General features: G+C 41.7%; 1 long non-coding RNA gene across 6 annotated transcripts in view; it reads left to right on the top strand.

Annotated features, from left to right (window-relative positions):
- LOC135524558 (uncharacterized) overlaps positions 1-23,643 on the top strand; it is a 67,916-nt gene that overhangs the window by 8,844 nt on the left and 35,429 nt on the right. For 2 of the 6 annotated variants that reach the window (XR_010452992.1, XR_010452989.1), the window contains exon 2: positions 241-294. The exons of 2 other annotated variants lie outside the window; for them this stretch is intronic. This is a non-coding gene — a long non-coding RNA (uncharacterized LOC135524558). Of the gene's footprint in view, positions 1-240; positions 295-4,486; positions 5,831-19,052; positions 19,119-23,643 lie in introns of those variants that run through there. 2 more of the 6 variants (XR_010452995.1, XR_010452990.1) reach the window with 2 other exon arrangements.

Below are 23,643 nucleotides of genomic sequence, written 5' to 3'. Positions count from 1 at the left end.
ATAAGTAGACTAAGCTTGTTATGCTGCCAGTTCCACTTCAAAAATAGCTATTTTTGTTTAAAATCTGCTGCTAAAAAAGTATTTTGTCAGCTTCGGTGAATTTTGTGCTGTGCACCATCTGAAATAGAGCACTTTTTCTGATAATAATATTTTGTCCTTGCATAATTACATCTGTTTATGTATAACGCCAACTTGTTGTTTTCTATAGTTGACATTGAATTTGATGGATATCTTCAACAGGTAACAGGTGCTGAAATCAGAGAGAGAATTTCATCCATAAGCAATTGCCTTAAGGTAAATCATTTCCATGCTCTTTTTTGCTATGAGTGTGTCAGCTTTAAACTAGTAACATTGCTTTAGCTGTGATATTTAGGGTTTATACATTTCATAAGGAAGTCGGGAAAGAAACCTGTCATTTTGTATTTTGTCCACCTATGGGAACATTGACATTAGCCATCGCTACCATGCACTTATTGCATTGATGTGATATTTCCACCGAAAAGTTCAAGGGTGTGAAGGTCAAAAGATGTGGACAATGTTAAATAAATCGCTATTTTATTCTCTATATGCGACAAAGAGAGTTGTAGGCTATGCTATTTAATATCCTATTGACTCGCCTATATTTATAATAGCCTCCTCTTCATGCTTGGCTACACATTCTTGTGAAGCGAGATACTGATATAAGACTTCTCAAAACTCCCAATATCTCCCTAGACCTATGTTATCATTGTATCAATGACAAAGATGTATGGGGTGTGTTTACGATAGTGCACTATTCGTACTTTCAAGTTGAAAGTGCTATCAGCAAAAGCAGCATCAAAGTAAAGGAGGCGGATTCGTTTCAGCTCCAAGGACAGGGCCTCTATAGCCGCTATAGCTCTTTTTATACTTTATATTCTAGCTATTTATCTGATTTCCTCTGGGAAAATGGTCTTTAGCACTGTTTCTCACCATATTAATATTTATAACTTGTATAGATTTAATTATAGGTGAGAGCAGCAGGTTATTCGCTGATAGGACGAAATAGGCTAAACTCTAGAAAAACTCCTACTTCATCATGACCAATGAATGAGCAATAGACTAGAACACAATATTATAACTATTAACATTTGAAAGTTAAAGCCTAGATATTACCGTAACATTATTGATTGAAAATATGGCGCAAAATACTTTCAATCGTTGTAAAATTAATACAACCTTAATCGACTTACTCCTATTAAAGGGAACGTGTAAGGCACTGTAGAAAATAGTTTCATTTATAAAGGTATATATGCTACCAGAACTTCATAGTCATAGGCTACAGTATAGGCCTAGGTTACTGAACTCTTACCCTACGAGTTCCGGAGCTTGCTGGTTTTCTGTTCTACCTGATAATTAATTGCTCACACCTTGTGTCCCAGGTCTAAATCAGTCTCTGATTAGAGGGGGAAATGAAAAGATCCAGAGTTGAGTTTGAGGGGTCCATGTGGACAGTGCGCCTATGATGGAACAGGACATGACGCAGGGAGGGGGCGTGTCTGGTACTGTGACAGTCCATATGAATTCACTTGACACTGTTTACTTATATGTCTACTGTATATGTCTACTACTCGTCACCTGTACAGAATTAGGAAGGTAAGACAAAAATCAAAAACAAAGATGGGATATGAAACTATTGTCACAACGCTCATTAACGGTTTATCTGACATCTACAGATGCAAATATTGCTTCTAAAGGTTTAGAATGACTAAATAAGGCCACCATGCCATAAGACTGCTAAATAGTTAGTTAAATTGTTAACCAAATAGCTACCGGGACTATCTGCATTGACCTCTTTTGCACTAACCTTTTTTCACTGTTTAGTATCTATCCTGTTGCCTAGTCACTTTATTCATGTACATATGTACATATCTACCTCAATTACCTCGTACCCCTGCACATCGACTCAGTACTCGTACCCGTGTATAGCCAAATTATCATTACTTATTGTGTATCTATTATTACTTGTATTATTACGTGCTATACCTTATTATTATTTCAACATTTTCTTTCTCTCTTCATTGCTGGGAGGGGCCGGGCCGTCAGTAATCATTTAACTGTTAGTCTACACCTGTTGTTTACGAAGCATGTGACTTATACAATTCCATTGTTTGATTACATGACAATTATAATACACACACTCGAGAAAACAAATTTGACCATTTGTCATCCATTTACCATTGCCCTTAATTACCCTATAGTTTTAGGTATCATGTTAGTCACATTACTCATCTTGTTTAAGAAAGGCGATTCATAAACCTATCTTCACTGGTGAACAGGCTTCGATCTATTTGCTCATGTCTTTAAAAAATTCCACTGAAACTACGATCTCATCTAGTGGGGTTGCATTGTTTCTTTGGTTAATAGGCCTATGACTTTTAAACATATTTACAAAAAATATCTGAGAAACTACAACTCATGCAAAAAACAGATTTAATCAGAATATCCCAAATAATAAAAAAAAGAGCTCGCGAGCTATCATTGGCTAAAGGCAGCGCCTGTCCATCATATTCATCTGTATGGGCTTATAGGTTATGGAGCCAAATAGCATCACGTAGCCTACAAAATGTCCCATTTTGTTTTACAGAAATATTAGGATAGGCACCAATTTCTACTGTGAATTAGGAACCGTGTCTCTCTCTCTCTCTCTCTCTCTCTCTCTCTCTCTCTCTCTCTCTCTCTCTCTCTCTCTCTCTCTCTCTCTCTCTCTCTCTCTCTCTCTTTGTGTGTGTATGTGTGTAATTTATACTTAGGCCAATTACCCACTAAAGATAATTATCTGCATCAGATCTATTTAGATAGGCGAGTCGTTTAGATAACATTCCTACGGTGAGAGATTCATTTTGTAGCCTGTTAATATATTTTCTCAGTGTACTATAGGTAATAATGTAGTAACTAGTTCATTGCACACCATTAATTACACGTAAAGGTATTTTATATATTTACTGATGTTTTTGTGAATATTTAAATCATTAAATGTTTTCATGAACTTCTGCATAGTAGATTGCTAACCATAACAATGTCTATGCTCACATTTATTAATAGCACGTAGACCTATACCACAAGAACCATTAGGGTACTTTAGGATATATATATATATATATATATATATATATATATATATATATATATATATAATAATATATATATGCGAAAATATTTAGGCTAACAACACATCATTGTGAAAATCCAGGAATTGTTCCCTAAAAATGGCTACATGATAAGTTTACTCTAATGATATTGTAACTTACCAATTCTAAAACGAAGAGAAATTTTGCAGGATAGATTGATGACAGGGGTAGTATCCCCTGACAGAAAACGTTGGGTTTTCGAATGCGTGAATAAAAATCAAATTTCGGTAACAGTAGGCCTAATAATGCATAAAGCTTTGAAGCCTATGCGTTATGAAATTTCACATGACATTTACATTGTCATGTAATTAGATAAGGTATTGGTTTCCCTTACCGTCACACATGAGATGGCTTCGAGGTTTAAAGTAACATTTCATGTATAATATCAATAGTGGGAAATTGGTTGGCTTTAGGCTAAGGTGTCGCCTCAAAATATTAAAATCGATAGATATTTACTATTTAAATAGCCTACACGCTATTATTCATCTGAATGAAACAAGGTTGTACAGTAACTTCAGCCTTGTTCCATGAACACGAGACTCGCTATAATGTTTTGTCATTTTGATCCAGTGAAATGGTTCATTCCATTGTCTGGTCTCAGTTTTACACCTCGCATATGGGAAATTCCATTTTCTCATGAATAGGGGATGTCTCGGCAGAAGAGTCAAACGTCGTCCATTGGTGGCCTATTAGCATACTATTTTATGATTAATACTTAGTAATAATAGTAGTAACAATTGCACTTTCACTTAATTGATATTACACTTTCACTTCATTGATAAACCTATATTTATTTTATAAATGTAATTATTGTGTGTGTAAATGAGGGTGTGTCAGTGTGTGTGTGTGGAGGAGGGAGGATGCAGTACGTGTGTGTGTGTGTGTGTGTGTGTGTGTGTGTGTGTGTGTGTGTGTGTGTGTGTGTGTGTGTGTGTGTGTGTGTGTGTGTGTGTGTGTGTGTGTGTGTGTGTGTGTGAGAGAGAGAGAGAGAGAGAGTGTGTGAGTGTGGCTGTTTGTGCGCGCGTGCGCTTATGTGGGTGCGTGGGACATTTTTATCTCGAAGTTGTAACCATGTAAACTAGGTGGTTATTCATAACGGATTACTAAAACTATTAAGTAGGCCTACTCTCTGCAGGCCAACTATGAAATCATCTCTCATAAACGCAAATACACACCGTTGAATATATATATTTTTTTAGGTCTAATTATATTTTAATCTTAATATTAAATTCATGAATTGAGAAATTAACATTAAGGCCCTATTTCATATAGCTTACCATTTTAACTACAATGACAGCTATCAGCTTAACTGATTAAAGTGCACATTGTGTGCGATGATTTATGTAAAGCATGTAACCAGTAGGCTAAAAGGGCAGTAATTTCGTGGTATTAGATTATTATTCAAAAACATAAATTATGTTTATTTGGCACCAAATACTCCAAAGTTGGTAAAATGATATTGTACATTATGAAAAATGATATATGATTAAGAAACGATTCATAACATTTTCAGTCTTTATTACACATGTATACAAAAAAAATGCACGGCCTATGTCTTCAACTCTGTAACAAGATGCAATAGGCATATAGGTCTATTATGTCGTTATACTGGTGAGCGTTGCCTATAAACTCGAGCGACATATAGGCTTTCTTATCCATATTCAACAAGAATGGGTGTGGCAAAGAAGTATGGTTACCTCCGTAGCGGAAAGTGGCATAGGCCTTATGATGTTATTGAATGGCAACTCGTTGTCAATGGATATTCATGATCATGTGTATCTGTTCGCAAAGCTGTTCCTACCTCGAATAATCAGATGAAAGTATACACTTGTGGGTTGACCTCATTCGCAAATAGGCGTAAGTATTCTCTCTGCCTTGTACAATAATAACATAGTAATATTTCAGCATTGGCGTTAGTCATTTAGGTTTTTACATGGCAGCAGGATCTACATACTGGCCTAGTTTGTTAAGATATTATTTTTAAAAGTAATTTATTTGAGGGGAATTATTATTTTTGTTAAAGTATTGATTTTTAGCCAGCTTTAGCCTTTAGGCTTATTCAGTGAGCTGCAATGCATCAAAGATACAATCGTTATTTTTTCACTGATGCCTGTGCACCGTGAACCGGAGAGGGAAGTTATATGCTATTATGGACTCTGAAGCTATTGCAGAGCGCTTGGTCACGGCCGTGTCCACCACAGTGTCCCAGGGTTTCTCAGCCATGTGGGTCAATGCATGCCTAATGCTGGTGACATCACATTTCTATAGGCCGTGTGACCCCCGTGGCCTGTGCGAGTTTCTCCCTGCTCCAGCCAAGCTCCCGGTGCCTCTGACCATGACAGTTGCGTCGTTTTCTCTTCTCGTTTTGTGGTATCTCTCGGTGCATTTCTCGGTAATGCGTTATGACCGGTATGCATAGTGCTCCCGGAGACAGTGTTAGTAAAAGGCTTTGTTTGATGAATCTACCGGCAATGTATGGAACATGTTTTGACGCTTGTGTGGATCCGTGGCTCTCACTCTACTGACCAAATAGCTTTCTATCAGGAGTTTAATAGGAATTCATGACTTGCTTGTTTGCCTATTTGAGCCGTTATGATTTTTTAATGTAAGCCTTTAGTGTACCATTTGATTACAAAAGCTGAATCCATACAACGGAAGGACCGTATTATCATGATTTAAATGTGAGTATTACATATTTTGGGGAATCATTTATATGCCTTGTCTATTGGTTTGTGTTGTTTTGGGTGTCAGAAGTGGCTTTGTGTTCTTCATCAAATCATCAGCAAGACAATGTTGTAAATGAAGAACAGTCTGAATAGAGTCTGTAGACTATGTGTAGAAATCAAGAGTTATGTTTTTGATTAAAACATCATCAATCGTATTTTGCTCCTTCCTCATATATAACAAAGTATTTATGTAAGTTTTTGTTGATTTGTATCAGTTGTTGTTGAATATTTTCAGATATTATCAATAGGTTTCCATCTATTTTATTGAATTTGATTGAATCCAGGGCCAATGCCAGATTATAGCCTATAATGCATGGCCTTTTATTCCATTCTACTCCGTATCCATTCCAGAGCAAATTGTAAACACTATGTGCTTTTACTGAAGTTCATTGCAAGATGATCTGAACTCTCTATCAACGATGTTGTTGACATTTACTTGTATAGTCGTTATAGCAGGCTGTAGCTCATGTTGTTCTAGTTTGTCATGCTTTAAACCCATGTATTTCGTCATTTACTAAATATTGAAGCTAGTCTGGTTTGAATGGGTCGATTGGAGCTGCCATTTAAAACAACAGTATACTGTGGTTGTTTGGGGTGCATTACGATATTAAAGGGATATTGTGGAAGCAGTGTTACTTTTGTTACCCATCCCTGACATTTTTGTTGCAGACTTGGCACTGTTGATATGGTGTTGATATGGCTTGGCATTGGTGAGGAAAAAGTTTGGTTTGTGAAGGACTTGTAGGCTGCTAGGCTACAGTACTGGGCCTATATAACTAAGAACAAGTGATTGAACTTGAGGTGGTAGTTTTGAAAGCATGTGCATATAGGGAAGCTTTTTATTTGATGACCTCTAGTTTACACATGATACTATTGTGTATACACTATCCGCCATGCTAATTTCATCTTCGTCAGAGCGTTTTAACATTACAATGAGACGTATAACATGCATTGCAGGGTCGTATCATAAGTATAATCAATATGTATTCAAATGTGTCATAAATACATAATACATCCTGGTATATATAAGCACGCTCTTGAAATCGTGCCCCATGGCTTATTACGCACGCACGCTTGCAAGTGCGTAAGTGCGTGTGTGTGTCAGTGTGTGTTTGATAGCAAGAGCTCGAGCCTGCAAACAAGCGAATGTAATGGCACCATGTGACCACAACAGAAGCACTAAAGCAGCACCCGGCACGCGGCGGTCCCTTTAAGAGACGTGGGTTAGTTTCTCTCTTTGGTTATCTAGCTGAATGAGTTTATGTGATATCATAAAGCTAGAGAACCGAATGTATAAACTAATTCTTCAGACTTCAGGAACCGCCAATGGAGCGCGGCAAATCTGGACCAAGGTCTGTCTGAGAAAGACAGCGAGCCCTGGAACTGAGATTAGGTTGTGCCCGCCGAAAGCACCGTAAAACGCAGCGGTGGACGTTCCGTTGAACCAGTGGGCTATAGATGGAATAAATGTTGGCTCAAATCGGATTTATAACCCCAAATGGCATTACGAGGAAATGTATGGGGAGACAGTGGTCAGAATCGCAACATCGTTTCAGCCGGAGAATGGAGATAGCCTCCATTCAAAAACATGGGATGTGGGGTGGTCGTGACAGTGGTACCCGGAATCTATAGATGCGGATAATGTTGCCTAATGAGGATTAATTGAAGGGACTTGCAGTGGCATATACATTTTGCATGATGTTTAGGCTATTTCATTAATTATGTAGGCCTCATTGGGGTTCGATGTATGACCCGGAGGTGAGAAGAAACGTTTATCGACATAACTGTTTCAACTGATTGGTCCGTTCTAGTGAGTCACGTGCACTGCGGGCTGCTATCAAGCTATATGGAATATAACAATCAGACATAAGACCCATATGGCAGGCCTGTAGCTACAGTATGTTGGCAAGCTGCTGTGCCTCGCCCAGATCAGAGAGCAATGTTTGCATGCGCTTTTTATTTTGTCTCTAAAAGTTGATAATAGGGGGCCACAGTGGAATGTCTAGCCATATAAAATAGTTTATTTTAATTTCAACCAACAGGAATGAGGTTATTGAGGCAGTGGTACTGCTGCTGGAACTGCTGTTGGGGGAGGCTAACATATTGCCAAGCAGTACCATCATCACCAGCATATGTTTGTGCATATAGCAGGTTTGTTCAAGTTAGTTGGCCTATGTCAAATGGGACATTGTAGTTATTTGTATCATCATAACTTGGTCTTGTGTATAACGCCGTCATTAGAACAAGCCAGAGACTTTAGAGGTGAAAACAAAATGTCAGTGTACTGTGTGCCTTGCTCCCAGGCATAGCCTCCAGCCCTAAAGAAAGTCTACAGACAGATACATAATACACAATGATGATGATGATGATGACTCATAAGTAGATCTACTCAAACCATCATACACAGGGCAGTCCAATCAGAATGTTCTAGGAGGTGTGGAGAGAAAGAGCGGCACATAAATGTGTGTTAATATGGCCGTATAAAGCTAAAGCTTCCTTTATCATTGGGTAACTCCCTGTACTTTGAGTTGTGTGTGATTTGCTTTAGCCATATACCTTAACAGGCTGGCAACTGTCACTGACAGCTGTTTATCTGATTAAAGATCATAATGACAGAGAGGCCTGCACGGTAGTAAATACACTGAGGACTATATCATTGACAGGCAGGCTGTGGGTGCTCTCCGGACTCGAAACGTGGACCGCTGAGTGAATCCAAGGCGATTGTGAGCGCGAGATAAGGCCTGCATGGTTGGCTGGGTGGTGAGAGATGACCCGATTGCAGGGCCTATTTATGCCAACCTGTTTTGGATGGACAAGTGTCCATCTATCTCACTGATGCTCTATCCAGTCCAGTCCCATGCGCTCTCTGGTCGTGAGATGGGATTTACTTTTGGATTTACTGTTGCATTTTAAACAAGCTAACTACATCGACTGTGGTTCATTCACTCCTAGTCCCCATGTACAGGGGTGGCGAGGAGAGAAGACAGAGGGGACTGCACCACAGGTCAGAGTGATAAAGCTAGGCCTGCCTGCCTGGCCTAGCCTGCTGCAGTATACCTAGGGCTTGGCTCAGCGTTCGGCCGGAGAGTAATCTAGGATACTCCAGGATGTTTTACTGGCCATTGTTTATGAGGCCATGGGGGCTGTTCATGAAGGTTGTATAGGCCCAGATTGGAACTATATTTTGGACATTGCGTACCTCAGTGTAATTGACTTGTGACTGTCTGATTTAGCCTCACTATGTTGACATGTTTACTCACTATGTTCAGATTAGGATAGACTGATCTGTGCTTTTTTAGAGTAGAATATATTTTGGGAGCCTTTTGCTATGGTTCATCCACTGTTCACTATTCCACGTATGAGCAAAGGTGGCAAAACAATATAAGCAAAGCACAAGCCCTGTTTTTATCTCTCTGAATTATAGGCCTATATTCAAGATTTATGACAGTAATTTACAGTGAGATTGTTACATTGCTGGCTGATGCAACGTCTTGTCAATTTAGGAGGTTTAGACTCCAATTTTAGGTATGATTTCTTTGTCTGTAATATTGCACATTTGAGAACACTATTTCCGCCTAACAAATGGTACCCTATAAAATAAGCCATCTATTCCAATGTGTATGAGTATATTATAAATCACTCAGCGGCATACCACTCCGGATACAACCCAACTCATCACCATAACATTTAATCCCATATTTTCCTCTTATCAGTTTAATACTATTTTCTTCCTGCTTCCTGCCCTACAAACTCATCGGATCTGGTGATGGAGGCCCTAGTAGTCTTTGATTCAAGGCCTACCTAACCTATACTGCGCCACCTACTACCAAATCATAGAGACTTTTCATGTAGTGCTGAGGCCTAATAAATTAGGGATCTAGGCAGGACCCTTTGAGATTGAAATGCAGTGTGTGGTGTGTGTCTGAGACATGGCTACCCATTTTCCCACAGTGATATGTATCTGTCTGGTCTGTCTGTCTGGCTGCCACCAGGGCCCCCAGCAGATGGAGGCTTGTCCCTGTCTCAGCACCTGGCATAAACAGCCAAAACCCCATTGTATTTTTTTATACAATCACTTGTTTTTTAATCTAGATGAAAATACTTTTTTACTGCCCCAAATCCATGCTGCGTTTCATTACACTGGAGAAACAAAAAGTAGACAAGAGGGTTTCAGACAAAACGTTAGATGGAGACGAAGATGGTTGTGTATACATGCTGTGCATTTCTAACCAAACTGTCATGTCAGTCTCTGTTGTGGAGGGGCAATTTGGCTATTGCATTTTGTCTGTCTGTGTGCAGCCTTACAGGACATTGATAACACAATTAATTTGGTGTGGCCAGTATCTTGCTGTATGTGTGTTTACTTTCTGCAGAAATATATTTTTATTAATTTTATTTAAGCTTTATTTAACTAGGCAAGTCAGTTCAGAACAAATTCTTATTTACAATGACGGCCTACCCCAGTCAAACCCGGACGAGGCTTGGCCAATTGTGCGCCGCCATATGGGAGCCCGAATGGCGATTACTGTGTTTCAATGTATGTGTATGCGCCATACATTGTATGCTCTTATCATATTTAGAGTGTGGTACCATTGTTTGAGGTTTACATTAGGATGTACAGCCATGTTGCCATCTTGAAATAACCCCTTATTGTGTAGATACTATCAGTAAGCCTTTAGTGCTATCATACATGCTATAGTGTTATTCAACCGGGGGTCCATGGCCCCCATGGGTCCAAGGAGGTACTGCAGGGGGTCTGCGATTTTTTTGGAGGGGGGGCTGGGAAACTTATTTTTTATTTAAATGTTTTTATGAATATTGCTAGCAACAACAATATATATATATACATATTTAAACATACCTACAGTAGAAAAGAGGTGAATAACTTCTTTCTAATGATGTCATCTTCATTTCTCAACTCCTATAATGGGTAAATTATACTCATTGGGATGTTCATAGGTTAGTAGATATACCCATAGTGCTTCATTGTTTGCATAACAATGTCTGTGGCATAGTTGTGTCTAGCAAATAAGTCCTGTATTGTTCTGGTTCCTTCTCTCTCCACTGTATGCAAAAAAAGGATCCATTCTGTATACAAATGTTTGAATTGTTTTTAACACTACCTATTGTCTGTAATCCCCAACTCCCTGATGAACTGTCAGAGGATCAAATTAGAAAAACACGGAAACTGCTTATTTTTGTATGGTAATTGAATTCCCTGAAAGGTGTCCCTTTGACTTATGCTTATTATTGCTACCCTCAAACCCTTGCACTGTAAGGCTACTCTGTGTCCATACCCTTCATGCCCTGAGCATCATCTTTATCCTGTGCTATAGGCCTACATCAAGGAAGCAATGCAATTTAGCACAAGTACAGCTGATCATTTATATTATTGTTGTTTAGCTTATTATGATTATGATTATTATTATTATTATTGTTATTATTATTCATTATGCCCCTTTTTCATTGTGTGCACTGTTGATTGACACCAGCCTGAGGTTCACATTGATGCTGTCTTGAATTTACAAACTCAATGTCTATTTTTGTTTTCACCTCAAGAAGCAAATGGCCTATTATCTTTCTCTCTAAACTTACGAATTCTGAGTTTGGTAGCTTAGCAACAGCCTCTGACCCATGTAACGAAATGAAGAAAAAAAATGAAAGTCTGATATGCGGGTTCTACTCACATTGCTAAGGATGATGCCGAACATTTCGAGTGGCGGTACAATGTTTGAAAGCTGGGTGCATTGTTTTCTTTCAGAATTTTATGTTGGATTCACAAAAAGAACCAACACTATTGCATGTGTGTGTGTGTGTGTGTGTGTGTGTGGAACTTGAAGATGACCATCATTTTAATATCTATGCCAGGGACTTGCCTATACTGCCTAAACTCAAATGCATATTGACACGAAGCCTATATACGCCATATTTCACACATTACTGTACATAGACCTGATACTACATTTTCATTTACTATTTGCAATCACACTATGAAATCGGAAACGTAGGTTATTATAATATGTTTACTGGTACGGCACAATTGATGACACTTGGGTCTATTTTAGGTCCGTGTTTTCAGGAAAACGTATCTGACCTGCTGTACGAAAATATAAGGATAGAACATTTCTCTTTGTGATTGAACAGGCTACTGTAAATGTGAGCATCCATTTTAGTATTCCCATCACAATGTAATGTGTTCTGTGTTGCACGCCTGTGGGCGAGCGCGCTCTCGACAGAAATACGCGCGTGTTTATGATAGAGGAACGTTAAGTAACTTAAAGTTTGGAACACGCACGTTAACTTGGTTTCATTTTTAACACAGCATTATCGCATCGTTCGTTATCAGTTCTGAGATCACTTCATCATGGCTGATTGGAAGTTAGTGCTTTTTGTAATGTTTATTGAGACCCATCCACACTCGCGTGACCTGATAAAGAATGCATTGAATAGGCCTATTTTAACACACTTTAACATTTCAGTTGCTTGTGTGTTCAAAGGTATGAGTGAATTAATGACTTTCCCCAAAATATATACAACATCTTGTGACAGTAGTAAAAAATGTACTCAAGCAAATATTGTATATTTTGAAGTAACTCTTCTTCTAATTTATATATTTGGAGTACTTTCAACTCTATTTTGATTTCTGTCAAATCATTGACATTTCTTGTTTTTCTCACCACAATAGCATTTTGTGTCGCATTATGCTTTAGTTATATTGTTTTCTTCTGATCGTCGATTTTGCAAAATATAATTCGGTATTTCCATCATGAGATTTACATGTTTTAACAAACAACAAAATGCTTTAGTTAAACGGAGAATCTCGTTGTTACGAAATGTATCACATGCATTTGGTTATTTGATTACATTTTATTTAAGTAGCCTAATGGAAGACAATTGTAAGGTTATTTTGTAAACGTGAAATATGTTTTATTATTTTGTTCTGAGAATAATAACACGTTTTTATTAATACTATTATTTGATTTGATTTGATTAATATTACATGAACACAATAGTATTGTGAATATATTATATTTGGTAATACTAGGCTAGAACAAAGCAGTGGAGATTATTATTGGTCCTGCATGTAAAATTGAGGCTACATCCACATGGAAACACCACAGTTATTAAGCATCATGTGTTCATAGAGATGCCCTTTATGGCTACTCATGGAGTATTGAGTCCATGTTCAAGAGGTAGGTCATCTAATGACTGAAGGCTCGGTGTCATTAAGCAGTGTGTGTGTGTGTGTGTGTATTACACAGTAACAAACCCATGTTGCACTGTGGAGGAGTAGTGAGGGGGTTGGGATCGCAGGGCACCAGAGGCATTCTATTATATGGGTTTAATCCCAATGTTCTGACTCCAGTACTGCTACCCCAAGGCCTGAGAATATGCCTGCTGTAGCATACAACAAAACTACAGAAGCAATTTGACTACGGTGCATAATTCACCATATTTTTGCCACACATATCAACTGAATTCAGGATCCAGGACCTCGGGCAGAAACATCTTTAGCCAGGAAAAAAAAAAAAAAACACAGAACAGAAAGAGATTGAGAGAGAGAACAGTAGCTTGTGTGGGAATGGGCTAGAAAGAACAGGTGAGAGTTCTACCAGCCTCTTAAGCTTGAAGAGTGTAGCCACAATCCTATTTTAGCATTCATAATGTTTTTTTTTGGTGGTTGGGGGAAGGGGGTGAACACTTTTGTCTATTCTGAAGAGATTCTGTACATCTCATTCATGTGCAAATGAACCGACACAACATTTGGGAACATTTCATACTGTGTCAGAAAACGTATCTCAGAAACAATAACAAAAAAGTGACTTTGTATTCTTAGCAAATCCTGTACGGGCATATTTGACATTTTCTGTATGATTTGGAAAATGGCCGAATTGTAATGCCAGAGAAAGGCTGTGTATATTAGTAATGATACCGTATAGCAGAGATTGAACACACCAGATCATAGGCTTCTTAGACCCATGGAGGCTGAGGATGTTAAAGACTGTAGACCCAAAGTAACTCATACACTCTCCGAAAAAGGGTTCCAAAAGGTTTTTGCGGCTGTCCCCATAGTATAACCTTTTTTTGGTTCCAGGTAGAACTCTTGGGTTTTCTGTATGTATAACCCTCTGTGGAAAGGGCTTCTACATGGCACACAAAAGGGTTCTACCTGAAGCAAAAGGGGATCTTCAAAAGGTTTTCCTATGGGGACAGCCAAAGAACCCTTTTTGTTTCTAGATAGCAAGTTCAACTGTATAAGTTAGGCCTGAGTCTGAGGTCCTAAACAATTTTTGTATTCTTTGATTACAGATTCATTTAGCCTTGGATAACTTTTGTTTGACCATCATCTTCCCACAAGTTGAGTGAGGCGGCAGTGTAGCCGAGTGGTTAGAGCAATGGACTAGTAACCGAAAGGTTGCAAGTTCTAATCCCAAGCTGACAAGGTACAAATTGTTGCTCTGCCCTTGAACAGGCAGGTAACCCACTGTTCCTAGGTCGTCTTTGAAAATAAGAATTTGTTCTTAATTAACTGACTTGCCAAGGTAAATACATTATTTTTTACAACAGGCCCACTCACTGATTGATCCCTTGCATGTGTTGCATATACATGTGCATTTTACACTTCATTTCTCTACCCTCTCTCACATTTACCCCTCTTTTAAATGGTCTGATCCAATTTGTCAGATTGTTGGGTTTTGGCAGAGGCGTAGGGTGGCCTGGTTGTGTAATCTATATTTTAATTCCATTGTCCATGATTCTTATCCCTTTAAGATACTTTAGGGACCTTGGCACAGTGTGTGTGCAAGGTGTGCTCATGTGGAATGGCTGTGAGGGTGGCTAAGTCCCTCACCCCTCTAATTCCCCCACTGCCACCCCCTCTCCTCTTCCCCTCAGTCCAAGCCAGGCCCCCCCTCCCCCAAAAACCCTCTCCCTAACCCACTCCAGGTATATACCCCCACACACCCGCCTCTCGCTGTCCCTAACAGCACAATCTCAAGTCAGAGTTCAATGGCACTTCTTTCTTCCCTTTTTTGCTCACAGCTCTCTCTCCCTCTCTCTCTCTATCTCTCTCTCTCTCTCTCTCTCTCTCTCTCTCTCTCTCTCTCTCTTTCAGCTTTTTTTTTCTATTCTAGTGAAATTTTGCAATACATGGGGTTTTGCCACCCCCCTCCCAATGTGAACTTTAGCTGCAATTCTCCAGGCACACATGCATTGTGAAACACAGATTGAAAAAGAAATGAGTACTTTTTTCAGCGCTTACAATTCTGTGGCTGCCTCTCCCTTTCTCCCACGCTGGGCTCAGCCTCTATGAGTGGTGGTGCGGTTGCTCCGTGATGTGATCGAATAGTGTGAGTTTTTCCTCTGTGATGATTGTAAAAGCGATGTGGCGTTTCATTGGTGAAAACAAAAGTAATGAACTCCCTCAGCAGATCTCTGTGAGGCTCTATATCATATTACAAAACACTTAATTATTTTACACCTTACCAGAGACATGCCTGCTGCCATATACAGTTGAAGTTGGAAGTTTACAGACACTTAGGTTGGAGTCATTAAAACTAGTTTTTCAACCACTCCACACATTTCTTGTTAACAAACTATTGTTTTGGCAAATTGATTAGGACATCTACTTGTTTACAGACAGATTATTTCACTTATAATTCACTGTATCATAATTCCTGTGGGTCAGAAGTTTACATACACTAAGTTGACTGTGCCTTTAAACAGCTTGGAACATTCCAGAAAATGTCATGGCTTTAGAAGCTTCTGATAGGCTAATTGACATCAGTTGAGTCAATTGGAGGTGTATCTGTGGATGTATTTCAAGGCCTACCTTCAAACAGATACATTACACTGGAGAAACAAAAAGTAGACAAGAGGGTTTCAGACAAAACGTTAGATGGAGACGAAGATGGTTGTGTATACATGCTGTGCATTTCTAACCAAACTGTCATGTCAGTCTCTGTTGTGGAGGGGCAATTTGCTTGACACCATGAAAAAATCAAAATAAATCAGCCAAGACCTCAGAAAAAAAATGTGGACCTCCACAAATCTGGTTCATCCTTGGGAGCAATTTCCAAATGCCTGAAGGTACCACGTTCATATGTACAAACAATAGTACGCAAGTATAAACACCATGGGACCACACAGCCGTCATACCGCTCAGGAAGGAGACTCGTTCTGTCTCCTAGAGATGAAAGTACTTTGGTGCGAAAAGTGCAAATCAATCCCAGAACAACAGCAAAGGACCTTGTGAAGATGCTGGAATAAACAGGTACAAAAGTATCTATATCCACAGTAAAACGAGTCCTACATTGACATAACCTGAAAGGCTGCTCAGCAAGGAAGAAGCCACTGCTCCAAAACCACCATAAAAAAGCCGGACTATGGTTTGCAACTGCACATGGCGACAAAGATTGTACTTTTTGGAGTAATGTCCGCTGGTCTGAAGACAAAAAAATATAACTGTTTGGTCATAATGACCATTGTTATGTTTGGAGGAAAAAGGGGGAGGCTTGTAAGCCAAATAACACCATCCCAACCGTGAAGCACGGTGGTGACAGCATCATGTTGTGGGGGTGATTCACTGCAGGAGGGACTGGTGCACTTCACAAAATAGATGGCATCATGAGGCAGAAGAATTATGTGGATATATTGAAGCAATGTCTCAAGACATCAGTAAGGAAGTTAAAGCTTGGTCGCAAATGGGTCTTCCAAATGGACAATGACCCCAAGTATACTTCCAAAGTTGTGGCAAGGACAACAAAGTCAAGGTATTGGAGTGGCCATCACAAAGCCCTGACCTCAATCCCACAGAAATGTTGTGGGCAGAACTGAGAAAGCGTGTGCGAGCAAGGAGACCTACAAACTTGACTCAGTTACACCAGCTCTGTCCGGAGGAATGGGCCAAAATTCACCCAACTTATTGTGGGAAGCTTGTGGAAGGCTACCTGAAACGTTTTGACCCAAGTTAAACAATTTAAAGGCAATGCTACCAAATACTAATTGAGTATATGTCAACTTCTGACCCACTGGGAATGTGATGAAAGGAACAAAAGCAGAAAGAAATCACTCTCTCTACTATTATTCTGACATTTCACATTCTTAAAATAAAGTGGTGATCCTAACTGACCTAAGACAGAGAATTTTTACTAGGAGTAAATGTAAGTAATTGTGAAAAACTGAGTTTAAATGTATTTGGCTAAGGTGTATGTAAACTTCCTACTTCAACTGTACACATATCCTGGCTAATAACTGGATTTGAGATGATGGTCCGTGTGAGGCGCATTTTGTGAGAGGGTTTGTAGAGGTGCTCGAGGGAAACTGGTTCGCTTCTGACCTTGAAATGTAAAGATTCAGTTTTGCATAATGCTCCAATGTATGTTTAGAAATAAGACCAACTACTTATGTGACTCACTCTATATACTTCCCTGTTTGTCTCCTCGTGTTGAAGGATAGCCCTGAGATTAGCCCCAGCATGCTAACAACTATAACAGGTCAGTGAATGGCAGGGAGCCACTGAGCACAGCTAACCCTCCTTGAAAAGAACTAAGTTGACGGAGAGGCAGGAGTGATGGAGCTCATCCACAGAGAAGGGAAGTTCTTCATCAGAGGAAAGATAAATGCCTTTTTTCCTCCAAGCCCAAGCAACATTTTTTGACATGGGCCTGGGTTCTCTATCAGCGTTACCCAGAGGAAGCCTTGCATTTGAGAATCAGATGCAGAGGAGCAAGGTTTTCCGAGCCTGTGGCTATCCTCCATACGATTCAACCACCTCTCAACCTCGCTCTGTTGCCACAACTCAGTGGAGCTGCCAGTGTAATAGCATATTGAGTCAATATCATATTTGCAAAGTAGATGGATCGATCAAGACCTGCTTTGGTTTAGAAGATAGGCAAATCTTCTGGGCATTTGAAATAGAGACATGACAATTCAGTAAATAAAATATTCACATCAATATGTATTGATAGCTACAATTAGCGTTGCAAGCCTACAGCCATGCAATAACATGTGCACATTGCCCTAATTGCCTTATATAACCTTTTACTGCACATACCTGTATGTCGCTTTGTTATAGTTGTACATAGGAAGAAGAGTAGGCCAATGATTTGTGATTTTACACAGCAGCGTTTCCACACCCGACCACTCTCTCTTATGTTTATGGATAAGCTCCAGGATGGAAGAGGTGATCCTCTCATTTACAGTGCCTCAGATTCGGTCCACCTATCTCCTCCTCCCCTCCATCCCTCCACCCCCCAAACCCAATTCAGCCCTACTCCATATCGTCATGGCATGTTGGACAGAGAAGATGGAGTCCTTTTTGGTTCTGTGGAGAAGAACCTCCCTCTCACTCTGAGCATTTATTTGTACTTCCACAACACACTCAGACCATCAGCAGGTAGAGACAGCCTGATATGCCCACTGGCACTCTCTAACAGCAACCTGAAGTTCTCCTCCAATGTTGCTAACCTGTCATTTTTGGTTGTACGGTGAATGCCACCATTCCACTGTATTAGACAAAGTCATTTATCCTATTTTGTTACTGTTACTCAGAGGTGGATTTGTGACGGTATCCCAAACAAATATTGCATGTGTTATGAGTAGAATGTGATTGATCTGAGGTTTAGCAATACCAGCTCATCTCAAATACCCATGGTTCTCAAGGTTAGCATCCGCTTGAAAGCCTTCTGTTTGCAGAACATTTCCTCCAAGCTGTACAGATTTGTATGCATAAACTGCTCTGCTGGGCTGTTCTTAAAAGTTGATTTAAATTATAGCCTCTGCATTATACGGCTTGATAGGAAATAAATCTCTTCAAATGAATTCAGTGAATGGAGGGAGGCGAGGGCGGGGGAGCTGGGGACTATGTGGGGAGCAGTGGCGTATGTTAACATATACTTTCATTTATCTGCAGTGGGGCTGGTTGCTGCTGAGTGAGGGAGGGGGAGAGCGAGAGAGAAAGAGTGTGTGTGTGAGAGAGAGACAGAAAAGAAAAGCATGGCTAATGGCCGTAAGGAGACATATCAGTGGCTGGTGGTGGGTGTGGAGAGCTGCGGATGATCTTGGAACTCTAGTTGGTTCAGTGACTGAGGAACATGTAGAATATATTCTCTCCCTCTCTCTCTCTCTCTCTCTCTCTCTCTCTCTCTCTCTTTCTCTCTCTCTCTCTCTCTCTTAGCTGGAAAACATCAGTCTCTACAAGCCGAGCAGGCCTCTGCAGCTATGCAAACCATGGTGCTGAATGGTGAGGTGTATTTATTAAGGGGGGTTTAGGGAAAGGAGGAGGAGTTGGGTCTCTGAAAAGGCAGCAGGCTGCGTAGTGAATGTGAAAGGGGTGAGGGTGGGCCAGGGCCAAGGGATCCGGGCCTCCAATGGTACAATGCAACGGCCAGAGCAGCTGTGAAAAGAGGTGTCCCCTTTTTCCCACGCCCAGTGCAACGTGAAACAGTGGCTCAGGCGGCCAGGGTCAAGTCACATTGCTAATATATACACTGGGCCTGTGTACTTATACAATGCATACACACAGCTCATTTAGTTTATGTGTGCACACAAAGAGGACAGATACTCGTATGCACACACAGACAACGTCAGACAGAGGGGGGTACAGAGGGCACACTGACACAAATTTCTATCACATTGGAGCCATTGTCTAGTTCTATTCCAACAATCTTAGATTTTCCAAATTAACAAGCTGTCTGTGAGTAGACACACAGACACACATACAGCCCTGCTAAGACACACCAAGAGACCTGCTGTCCTTATAGTCTGGATGACCAGCCATTGGTCAATACATTAGTGGTGAAAGATTAAATTCATATCGGATTTGGAGAAAAAAAACAGAAGCCACATATGATCTGTTATTTTTATAAAGTTATTGAATGATAAGAAACTTCAGAAAGATCAGACATTTTCTGTTGTTATTTTTAGGTTGAAATTTAATCAGCACTAAACGTAATCAAAACAAATCAAATGTTGTTAACGCGCCAAAACGGTTTCTTTATCCTCTGTAGTTTTTACAAACTGGCATCCCCTCCTACTTCCCCAACAGTTGCCACCATTGAATCATTCTCTGATCCATAATCCGGTTTGCTCCTACATCTTTGGCTCTCACGTTTATGTCTCAACCTCCATATAAACTATAAATCCCCCCACCACCAGATGCCCTGTATTGTGTTGTCCAGGGTGCTGAGGAGACCCCCTGCCTGCTTCTCGGGCTGTGATGTCACCCTGTCTGTCAAGGCATTGGGAGGAACTTGACTGTGGGAAGGAAAGGGGCTCAGATTGGGCTGGGGGTCTAGGGAGGCTAGGGGGTTGAGGGGTGCATGTGTCTAGCGGCTAGCGGCTAGCCCTGGAGTGGAGTGCACAGTGGAGTAGAGACTCAGACAACCATCCCTGGTCTAAGAGGTGAAAGACTGCCGCAGACCTTTAGGCAATGGGGAAAACACACAGCAACTCATAGCAACATAACAAAGTGGAATTTCAGTTAGACTGCTAATCTATGTCCCCAATAACCGAGGCTAGTTTTGTTACTCACTGACTCACTGTTAGTCAAGCAAGGATATTGAATGGTGTGAGCAACTGTTTCCTGTTTTCCTAATAAAGGCCTGTATTGTTTTAAGAGCACATTTAATGAAGTTATTTTCTTGGCTACACTAGTTTAAAAAATTGCTGTTATTGAATGGTAGGAAAATCAATATTGCTCAGAATTTTGAGCGATCTGATTGCAAAGCTGTCTGATTGGACTATTTTCAAGGTAATATGCCGATTTAAAAAAAAAATCCCACTCAATCTCAGACCTCCAACATTGCACAGTGCCCACAGCCTTATTGTTTTGCCTTGTTGTTCCTATAGTAGCAGTCTGCCAATACACTCCCTAGTGCGGTGTCACAGTCAATTCTTCAATTCACTCCCCCCTCCGTGTTTGCCCTCCTTAATGTTCCACATGTCCCCTGAAAGCAGAGGCAACGTGCCCCTCTTCTCCCAGTAAACAACCAAGGGGACACAGATACCTATCCTGACCAGCCCTCTCCCAGCCCTCTCCCAGCCATCTCCCAGCCATCGCCCAGCCCTCTCTCCTCTCACTCAAATGATGCTGGAGAACAAGACAAAGGCGAGACTGACTTAATTAGCTAGACGATAAAAAGCATTGTAGCAATTACCCAGCACAAAGAGGCTGGAACTTATGGCCTGTTCATTTGGCGCGAGTCGACAGGACTCAGTCAGGAGTGCATTTTCCTGTTGCCTGGACTCCCCAAGCCTTTTATGTGCAGAGAGAAGTAGCAACAAAGAGCCAGAGATGTACGCCACTGTAGAACCATTTCCAGTCCTTTCAGAGAAGGGACACCGCATTCTAGTCTCTTATTGGTTGAAAAGCATGTCGAACTGTAGCCTAAAAGCACATTTCTGTTAATAAGGTTTGCTGTGGTAGTTCATGCATCTGGTATCTTGGGCATTAGTTTTCACTACAGTGTCATTTCACTGCAGATTTTGACTAGCAGGAAAAGGTCTCCTCCCCCCATCACTCCATCACTCTTGAGTATCCTTGTGGCATATTCTAGACCTGCTATTTCTGGTTGGCTGACTGGCTGGTTGACTGGCTGACTGGCTGGATGGATGGCTGGCTGACTGGCTAGTTGACTGACTGGCTGGTTGGCTGGCTAATTGTCTGGATGGCTGGCTGACTGGCTGGATGGCTGGCTGACTGGTTGGTTGACATACTGACTGGTTGGCTGGCTAACTGTCTGGATGGATGGCTGGCTGACTGGCTGGATGGCTGGCTGACTGACTGGCTGGTTGACATACTGGCTGGTTGGCTGGCTAACTGTCTGGATGGCTGGCTGGCTGGCTGACTGGCTGGATGGCTTGCTGACTGGTTGGTTGACATACTGGCTGGTTGGCTGGCTAACTGTCTGGATGGATGGCTGGCTGACTGACTGGCTGGTTGACATACTGGCTGGTTGGCTGGCTGACTGGCTGGATGGCTGGCTGGCTGTGGTTGTATGGTGCTTGTGTGGAGGGGGTCTACCTTCTACCAATAAGAGCAATCTCCTCTTTTCTGGAGTGCCCAGGGAGGATTTCCTTCATGAAGTCAGATAACATCCCTGTGACCCCTTCTTCCCTTTTTTATAAGAGTTCCTTAACCTTGATAAATGAAGTGGGGGGAGAGCAGGAAGAAGTTGTGGAGGGTTGTGGAGAGAGAGGAGCCGGCTCCCCATTCCGCTCGCTCCCTCGCTCTCAGGATCAATAACAGTCTGAACACTCCTGTCTGGCAGCCCTACCACTGGGGATGGAGGGAGGAGGGGGGCTCCTGTCCACTGCGGCCGAAAGGGGAGAAGAGAGTAGGAGAGAGAGAAGTAGAGAGAAGGGAAGAGAAGGGGAGCCTACCAACCCACCCACCCTCTCCTGCTTGCCTGCCTGCCTGTCTGCCTGTCTGCCCGCTAGCAGCACATCTGACGTCTCCTTCTGTGGAGCCACAAGGTTACAGCGTGTCGATACAAACGCGCACACCCCTCCCACAAATGGGACTTGGCATGTTCAATCAACAGGGCTGCCAAATCCCTGATAAGTGTTACGGAGCCATATCTGTCTGTGCCCGCGTTGAGCTATGTTACCTGGATTCCTCAACTGTCCCCTAAATATCCTCTATAGAAGTCCCCTTAATGGAATTATCTGGTGCATTTGTCATTGGATTTGAATGGGCGGTGTGCGTGGGCATAATGAGGACTTTGATATTGAAATGCATAAGGAAAGGCCCCTGACTCACACATTTTACATCCAGTACCTGCAGAGTCATCCTCACCTAGCTCACCATTCCTCTCTTCTCATTCACTCCTTTATTTATCTTCTTGTTCTTTGAGCCACTGGTCTCCTTTCCCTCCTACCACACCTGATCCTTTCATCCTCTCCTCCCTGATCTCCTACTAAAACTCCTTGAGTTCACCACTCCAACCTCCATCCTCTCCTCCTCCAACCTCCATCCTCTCCTCCTCCTACCTCCATCCTCTCCTCCTCCATCCTCCACCCTCTCCTCCTCCTATCCCATCCTCTCCTCCTCCTACCTCTACCCTCTCCTCCTTCAACCATCCTCTCATCCTTCAACCTCCATCCTCTCCTCCTCCAACCTCCACCCTCTCCTCCTCCAACCTCCATCCTCTCCTCCTCTTACCTCCACCCTCTCCTCCTCCAACCTCCACCCTCTCCTCCATCAACCTCCATCCTCCTACCTCCACCCTCTCCTCCAACCATCCTCTCCTCCTCCTACCTCCATCCTCTCCTCCATCAACCTCCATCCTCTCCTCCTCTTACCTCCACCCTCTCCTCCTCCAACCTCCATCCTCTCCTCCTCCAACCATCCCCTCTTTTATTCCTACCTCCATCCTCTCCTCCTCCAACCATCCTCTCTTCCTACTAACTCCATCCTCTCCTCCTCCTACCTCCATCCTCTCCTCCTCCAACCTCCATCCTCTCCTCCCCTCTCACGCTTTCTCTCCTTCTCTGTTACCCTTTTACCCTTGTTGAATATCACTCAATGCTGCTCATTCTTCTCTCTCTCCCCTCCATTCCTCTCCTCCTCCTATCCTCTCCTTCTCCTCCTCTCTCTCACTGTGTTTAATTGAGTCAGTGAGCAGTTGACCACACCCGTCATTGGGGGGGAGCAGGTTTGCCCAGCCCTCCCAGGAGGGGAGACATTGTTCGGGCCACCCCGCCGGTGTAATCCCCTCCACTGGGACAAAGACCTGGTCCCCCTCCACCACTGAGGGGCATTAGCC

This window comes from Oncorhynchus masou, chromosome 31, assembly GCF_036934945.1.
Source record: "Oncorhynchus masou masou isolate Uvic2021 chromosome 31, UVic_Omas_1.1, whole genome shotgun sequence".
NCBI lineage: Eukaryota > Metazoa > Chordata > Actinopteri > Salmoniformes > Salmonidae > Oncorhynchus > Oncorhynchus masou.
This window is presented reverse-complemented; position numbering and strand designations above follow the sequence as displayed.